This window comes from Macrosteles quadrilineatus, unplaced genomic scaffold (assembly GCF_028750875.1).
Source record: "Macrosteles quadrilineatus isolate MER2022 unplaced genomic scaffold, UCM_ALF_1.0 Scaffold_3__2_contigs__length_128488019, whole genome shotgun sequence".
NCBI lineage: Eukaryota > Metazoa > Arthropoda > Insecta > Hemiptera > Cicadellidae > Macrosteles > Macrosteles quadrilineatus.
In genome coordinates, this window is record NW_026542596.1 from 109,670,915 (window position 1) to 109,677,482 (window position 6,568).

The window sequence follows — 6,568 nt, forward strand, 5'->3', positions numbered from 1 at the left end:
TTAAGATTTTAAGATCTCTTACAGCAATTTTGAATTTCTGTTCTCCACACAATGTTGGAAGTTTGGATGGACTAACTTGTTTTAAGTAGACTTATTTTAAGTACCGGTAGCCTAACTTTAGATTTATCAAATTGATATTTCCAGATCCTGTGTTTATAAGAAGGCTTAACTTAGTTAGATAGAATGTTCCTTGGCTATTTGCTATAAAATGCACTTTGGTGTTCATATGATCTATGTTTGGTTTAAGACTTGCTGGTTTCATAGAACAGGGCCTAAAAGAGCTGTTTTTAATAAAATTAAGGTACACCTTCTTTGGTATTGGGGTACAGTTTCTTAGCTGGGCTACGCTAATATCAAAACTAATATTTGCCGTAAACAAATAAATAAATTAATATCGATTGAAAATATCGATACAATTAGTAAAGCTTCATTCGATTTTTTTCATTATCAGCAAGTTTGGTTGGTTAGGTTACTTGTAATAGTTTCGTTTCATAATTGATATAATAGCCTAGCCTAGGTTAATAAGAAAATTAAATGAGAGACTGTACCCTTGGTAGGCCTAATGTGCATAAATATAGGCTACAAATTAGGCCTAGCTTAATTGGCAAAAATAATATGATCACATAACTTACAACCAAATGACAATATACCTAACTCTAAAATTTGTAAAGGTAAAACTGAACTTATACTACTTATGATATATTGAACTTTTTTTGCCTTATCTACCTGAATTAGACCATTTTAAGCACTTTTTACCATTGGCACTTTTGGGGGAAACCCCTATTTCACCCTGAAAATCGTGTTTGAAAATCAATAAAAATGCTAGAAATCTATGATTTTATACGCATGTAAAACTTTTTGGGTACAATTTCTTAACTGGACTAACTTATGCTAATATCTATTGAAACTATCAAATTTAAATATTGTTTAATAATCAATATATTTACCAGCTATATCAGTTATGAAATTAAACTATCATAACCTAACCTAACCAACCAAACTTGCTGATAGTGAAAACATCGAATGAAGGCTTAGGCCTACTAATAATCGGTATTAGGCCTATCATAGCTAAGTTAAGAAACTGTAGGTAGGCCTAGGTACCCCAACTTCTTTTTACTAAGTACGTGTCAATAACTTAATACTAACCTAACCTAGCATAACCAGGGTTTTTACTCAAAATTGGTCATTTTGGCACATTGTAAACCTAAGCATGGGTTAGGTTGGGTTAGGTTAGGTTAGGTTAGGTTAGGTTAGGTTAGGTTAGGTTAGGTTAGTTTAGTTTATTATAGGCCTATATTTAATTTGGTTTACCCAAAAATGGGGTAATTTTTGGTACTTTACTATTTTTTACGATTTTCAAACCTGGTTTCCTGGGTAAAAACGGCAATTGCCAAAAAAGAAAATGGACTAATAATTAAAAAAAACCCCACCCTAAGTTAAAAAGAAAATTGTCAAGCCCCAAAAATCATTGATTTCTAGCATTTTTATTGATTTTCAAACGTGATTTTCAGGGTGAAATAGGCGTTTCCCCCAAAAGTGCCAATGGTAAAAAGTGCTTAAAATGGTCTAATTTAGGTAGATAAGGCAAAAAAAGTTCAATATATCATAAGTAGTATAAGTTCAGTTTTACCTTTGTAAATTACAATTTGTAATCATGGATATAAATAATTTTGGGATATAGGCCTATTTTGATTTTATTAAACATAGGCCTATGTATTGGTAAAATTACCAGGCCTGGGACCATGACGAAATTACATTTAGGTAACATACCTATAGGCCTACCAACTATCGAGCTTGAAGTCTTGGAAGGTTCTGTCAATATCCTGTACAGTTAAAAAATAAACAGATTAAAAATCTATAATTTTTTAGAAAAACTTATCATGAAGAGAAAATTAAGATAGCAGAAAAACAATAACACCTATAACACACACAGAACCGACAACAGACAAGTCGGCAGAACAGAACAACACAGAATTTCTTTTCCGTCGTCTCTAAGCCATCATAAACAGGCTAGCATTAACACTTTAGCATGAAGCTGCAATTTACATGATTATAAAATATTCTTATTTTTTCAATCAATTATCTTAATGTGTTTTAATAACCGTTGATTTAGTTATTGGCTATTGTTTGCAGTTGGATTTTTTGAATTATGTTGGACAAATCTTAGGATCTTACTTGTCTGGATACGTTACTTTCCTGTAGATTGCCTTATTTATTAAAAGATTGCCTTTGCTTGAAATGTCTCTAGGCTTTTGACGGCCTGTAACTCAACCCAGCTGTTCTTGATCATAGGGCTAGTAATAAAATCAAAATTTCATTGTGGTGTGAGTAGCCTCCGGATTGCGAATGATGACTAGTAGTCCAGGCAAACTAAACAAACTTACATAGGGACCGTTAAAAAAATTGCAAGAAAACGTTTTATGGTTTTATTTTGTAGAGTTGGGTTTGCAGAATGACATACTAAAAGTTGCCAAAAATCGGTGCACGAGAAAACCACTAAAATCACAATTTAAAATGGCGGCTTTTTTCAACATTGGACAAATTTAAAAAAAACATATTTCACATGCATTTGCTATGCACATTTTTCGAGATATTGACTTGGGACCACCGCCTGTATTTATTGAGTGGTTAGTACTTCATTTTGATAGGGAATATGTTTTTGGCCGCCATCTTGGATCCGCCATATTGGACATAGATAATTTTTTTTCAATGTAATGATAGTGTTGTGACACATCATTACCAACTACATTTTTACACTGATTTCAATGCCGAAATCCGTTTTTAAATATCTTTATTCATTTAGAAGATATATACAAAAGAAAACTCTGCACCATACATTTCTTATGGACGTTTCGTAGTTTGATATTTTTTTTAAAACTATTTTTCTTCTATCTCCAGTTCTTATTAACGCTTGTAGTTCGTTCTAGGCTTAAAATATTCAGTAATGTAAGGGCTTTCATTTGAGCTCTTGATCATTAAAATCAGACGAGTTAAAGACCTGCTACGAACCTCAGAACAATATTAAATTTAACTTTTTAGAAATATATTTTTATTAAAATATTTATAACTCGGGTTGTTAATACGTCACCAAGTTCTTTCTTGTCTCAAATTACTCAGTGAATGTTTAGCTTTGATTTTATTAATCACTAAACAAAATCTGACAAATTTAAAAATGAGCCATGGACCATAATTTAACATTAAAATGTATTTATTTTGAAATTTGTCTTTATTTAAGGACATATATCCCAAACCCTTATAACTCCTGGAAAGTAATCCATAGCTAAAATAAAAGTCAATATTTTGGCGAATTATTTAAGACTATAAAGAGTTTTGGGAGTTATTTAGAATTAGGAATATACGTCTTTAACTAAAGACAAATTTCAATATAAATACATTCTAATGTTAAATTATGGTCCATGGCTCATTTTAAAATTGTCAGATTTTGTTTAATGATCAATAAAATTAAAGCCAAACATTTACTGAGTAATTTGAGACCAGAAAGAACTCGGTGACGTATTAACAACCCGAGTTATAAATCTTTTAATAAAAATATATTTCTAAAAAGTTAAATTTAATATTGTTCTGAGGTTCGTAGCAGGTCTTTAACTCGTCTGATTTTAATAATCAAGAGCTCAAATGAAAGCCCTTACATTACTGAATATTTTAAGCCTAGAACGAACTACAAGCGTTAATAAGAACTGGAGATATAAGAAAAATAGTTTTAAAAAAAATATCAAACTACGAAACGTCCATAAGAAATGTATGGTGCAGAGTTTTCTTTTGTATATATCTTCTAAATGAATAAAGATATTTAAAAACGGATTTCGGCATTGAAATCAGTGTAAAAATGTAGTTGGTAATGATGTGTCACAACACTATCATTACATTGAAAAAAAATTATCTATGTCCAATATGGCGGATCCAAGATGGCGGCCAAAAACATGTTCCCTATCAAAATGAAGTACTAACCACTCAATAAATACAGGCGGTGGTCCCAAGTCAATATCTTGAAAAATGTGCATAACAAATACATGTGAAATATGTTTTTTTAATTTGTCCAATGTTGAAAAAAGCCGCCATTTTAAATTGTGATTTTAGTGGTTTTCTCGTGCACCGATTTTTGGCAACTTTTAGTATGTCATTCTGCAAACCCAACTCTACAAAATAAAACCATAAAACGTTTTCTTGCAATTTTTTTAAGGTCATATCCTATATTTACCCGACTATAGTGATAGTGGTTTAAATACCTTATTCTTGCAATCCGATTGTTGTCTTCACAACTAGTTTCAATCTGCTAGGAGGTCATCATCAGGTGTCTACAAGGATGATATTACTTCATATGAAGGTCGTCAGTAACAGTTTTTTTACATTTACACAAACACACGACGAATAAACACATAGTGCGCACACATATACGGCCGATAAAATATGACATCGAACTCGACAAGCGGACCCGTGTTGAGAATGCGGAAGTTGCGCGTGTTTGTGTAAATATAAAAAAAAACTGTTACTGACGATCTTAACATGAAGTAATATCATCCTTGTTCACACCTGGGGCCCATTTCATAATTAAGTACAAACTAATATTATTAGTAAATCAGCTGATCGCCCAATGCAAATCTAATGGAAATTACAAGTTACAAGTTGTGACTTGTATCTTGTAGTTTATTATGAAATGGGCCCCTGATGATGACCTCCTAGCAGGTTAGTTGTGAAGACAACAATCGGATTGCAAGAATAAGATATTTAAACCACTATCACAAAATCAAAATGAGCGCGTTCTGGGAACATGCACCGGTGCACCGGTGTTGCCCCGGTGCAAAAAATGTGTCGTTCTGGGAGACCGGTGAGTTAACCTAGCAGACAGTTATTTCCTCTTTTTCCTCAACCGGTGCAAGATTTATGCACCGGAGAAATTGTACGGTGCATAATACACCGGCGGCCTCTGATTGGTCTGTTTCTTGGACAACAGCATGCAGCTACGGGTCCATCGAATAATGTTCATCAGTTTTATAGGTTATGCTGCGTAATGAGTGAATAATTTATTCTATGAGGGGGTTAATTACGTATTAAGTGAATAATTTTTCAAATAATTTATTCTGTGAGGACAAGTTTGTTTGGTTTAAATATTATAAAGTAAATAATAGGTGAATATGTAAATTATAATCCGATGTGTACCGTAAACCGGTGAATAACCGTTCTGGGATACCAAGACTCTTGCCCCGGGGCGGTACCGGTGAGTAAGTCACCGGTTAATCTACACCGGTGCACCGGTACATGTTCCCAGAACGCGCCCATTGATGTAACGATGTAACTGAAACAACAGATCAGTTTTTGACTACAAAACTGTCATCGTTGTGGGATATGGATGGGATATGCCAGACAATTCTAAGAAAACTCAACCTTTGATGTGTCGATTGGATTGATAATATTGGTTTTTTTATAACACCAATATAAAAAATAACACATTTTCCTTTAAAAAAAGCAAAAAATCTTGGCTATGTCGACAAATAAAAAATAATCAGTGACAAAGCTGAGATTGTTAAAAGCTGCGTTCAAGATATTCCGCACACTGTTTATTTCCTATTCGATCTCGGTATTTACTCAGGGGAGGTATAGAAGAGGCTACGATGACAGCTGAGGGCTTCTTATTAGCTGAGGGAACGCCATTACCGTAACAAAACGGTAAACAGCCATCGGCCTCGGTGGTCTATTGGTTAGCGTGCCGGGCTGATTACCATATTACCATATTACCAAAGCTGCGTTGTTGACCAGCATAGCTGGATAAACTGCGTCAATTTTTTTTTTAAATATAAATATTAATTATTTACAACAAAATAAAACTTGTATCTTTCAAGAAAATAAATTTGAAAGTTTCAAAAATAAAAATAAAAACTTGGCGGGTGACTACGGAAGTGATTGTGCACTCTACCATTTGTCCTCAAAATACTCTCTCACGGAGTAGTATGCTCCTTGAAGAAGCCTATCTCGCACAACCCTGGCAAACTTTTTTTCTGGAAGACTGCTGATCTCTGGGGGGAGCTTGTTGAATAACTTCCAAGAAAAGGCAGGAAAACGGCGCTGTGTTCCCGTGAGGCGGAATCTAGGGATGTCAATTTTGCATCTGCTACGTGTATTATAGCTGTGAACATCTCCTCTGGTCTTTAGTAGCTCAACATTCGACCTGACGTGTACAAGGGAGGAGAATATATACTGACCAATAACAGTATGCACCTTTAGCCTTCTAAAGATTGGCTTACAGTGTTCCAAAGGAGCGCTAGATGTTATGGTTCTCAAGGCAGATTTTTGTAGTCTGAGCACTTCATCACACCCTGAAGCATGGCCCCAGAGAAGTATGCCGTAAGTGATGTGACTATGAAACAGTCCGTGGTAGATGTTTATAAGAAAGGCATCACTTAAGTTACTCTTTAGCCTACGCAGCAGAAAGACAACTCTAGATAACTTTTTGCATGTTTCGTCAATTTGAGGTTGCCAACTCAATTTCCTGTCTATGGTGAAGCCTAGAAGTTTAACTTGTTGGGGTTGGTGGTGTTGTGATACGGCCAAA

The 6,568-nt window shown here is 34.2% G+C and overlaps 1 protein-coding gene across 1 annotated transcript in view; it reads right to left on the reverse strand.

Moving 5' to 3' along the window:
- Positions 1 to 1,923, reverse strand: part of LOC128988898 (proton-coupled zinc antiporter SLC30A9, mitochondrial) — a 32,286-nt gene extending 30,363 nt beyond the window's left edge. The window contains exon 1 of the mRNA XM_054410663.1: positions 1,771 to 1,923. The gene's annotated coding sequence lies outside the window, so the exon portion shown is untranslated. The remainder of the gene's footprint in view (positions 1 to 1,770) is intronic.
- Between the last annotated feature and the right edge of the window lie 4,645 nt (positions 1,924 to 6,568).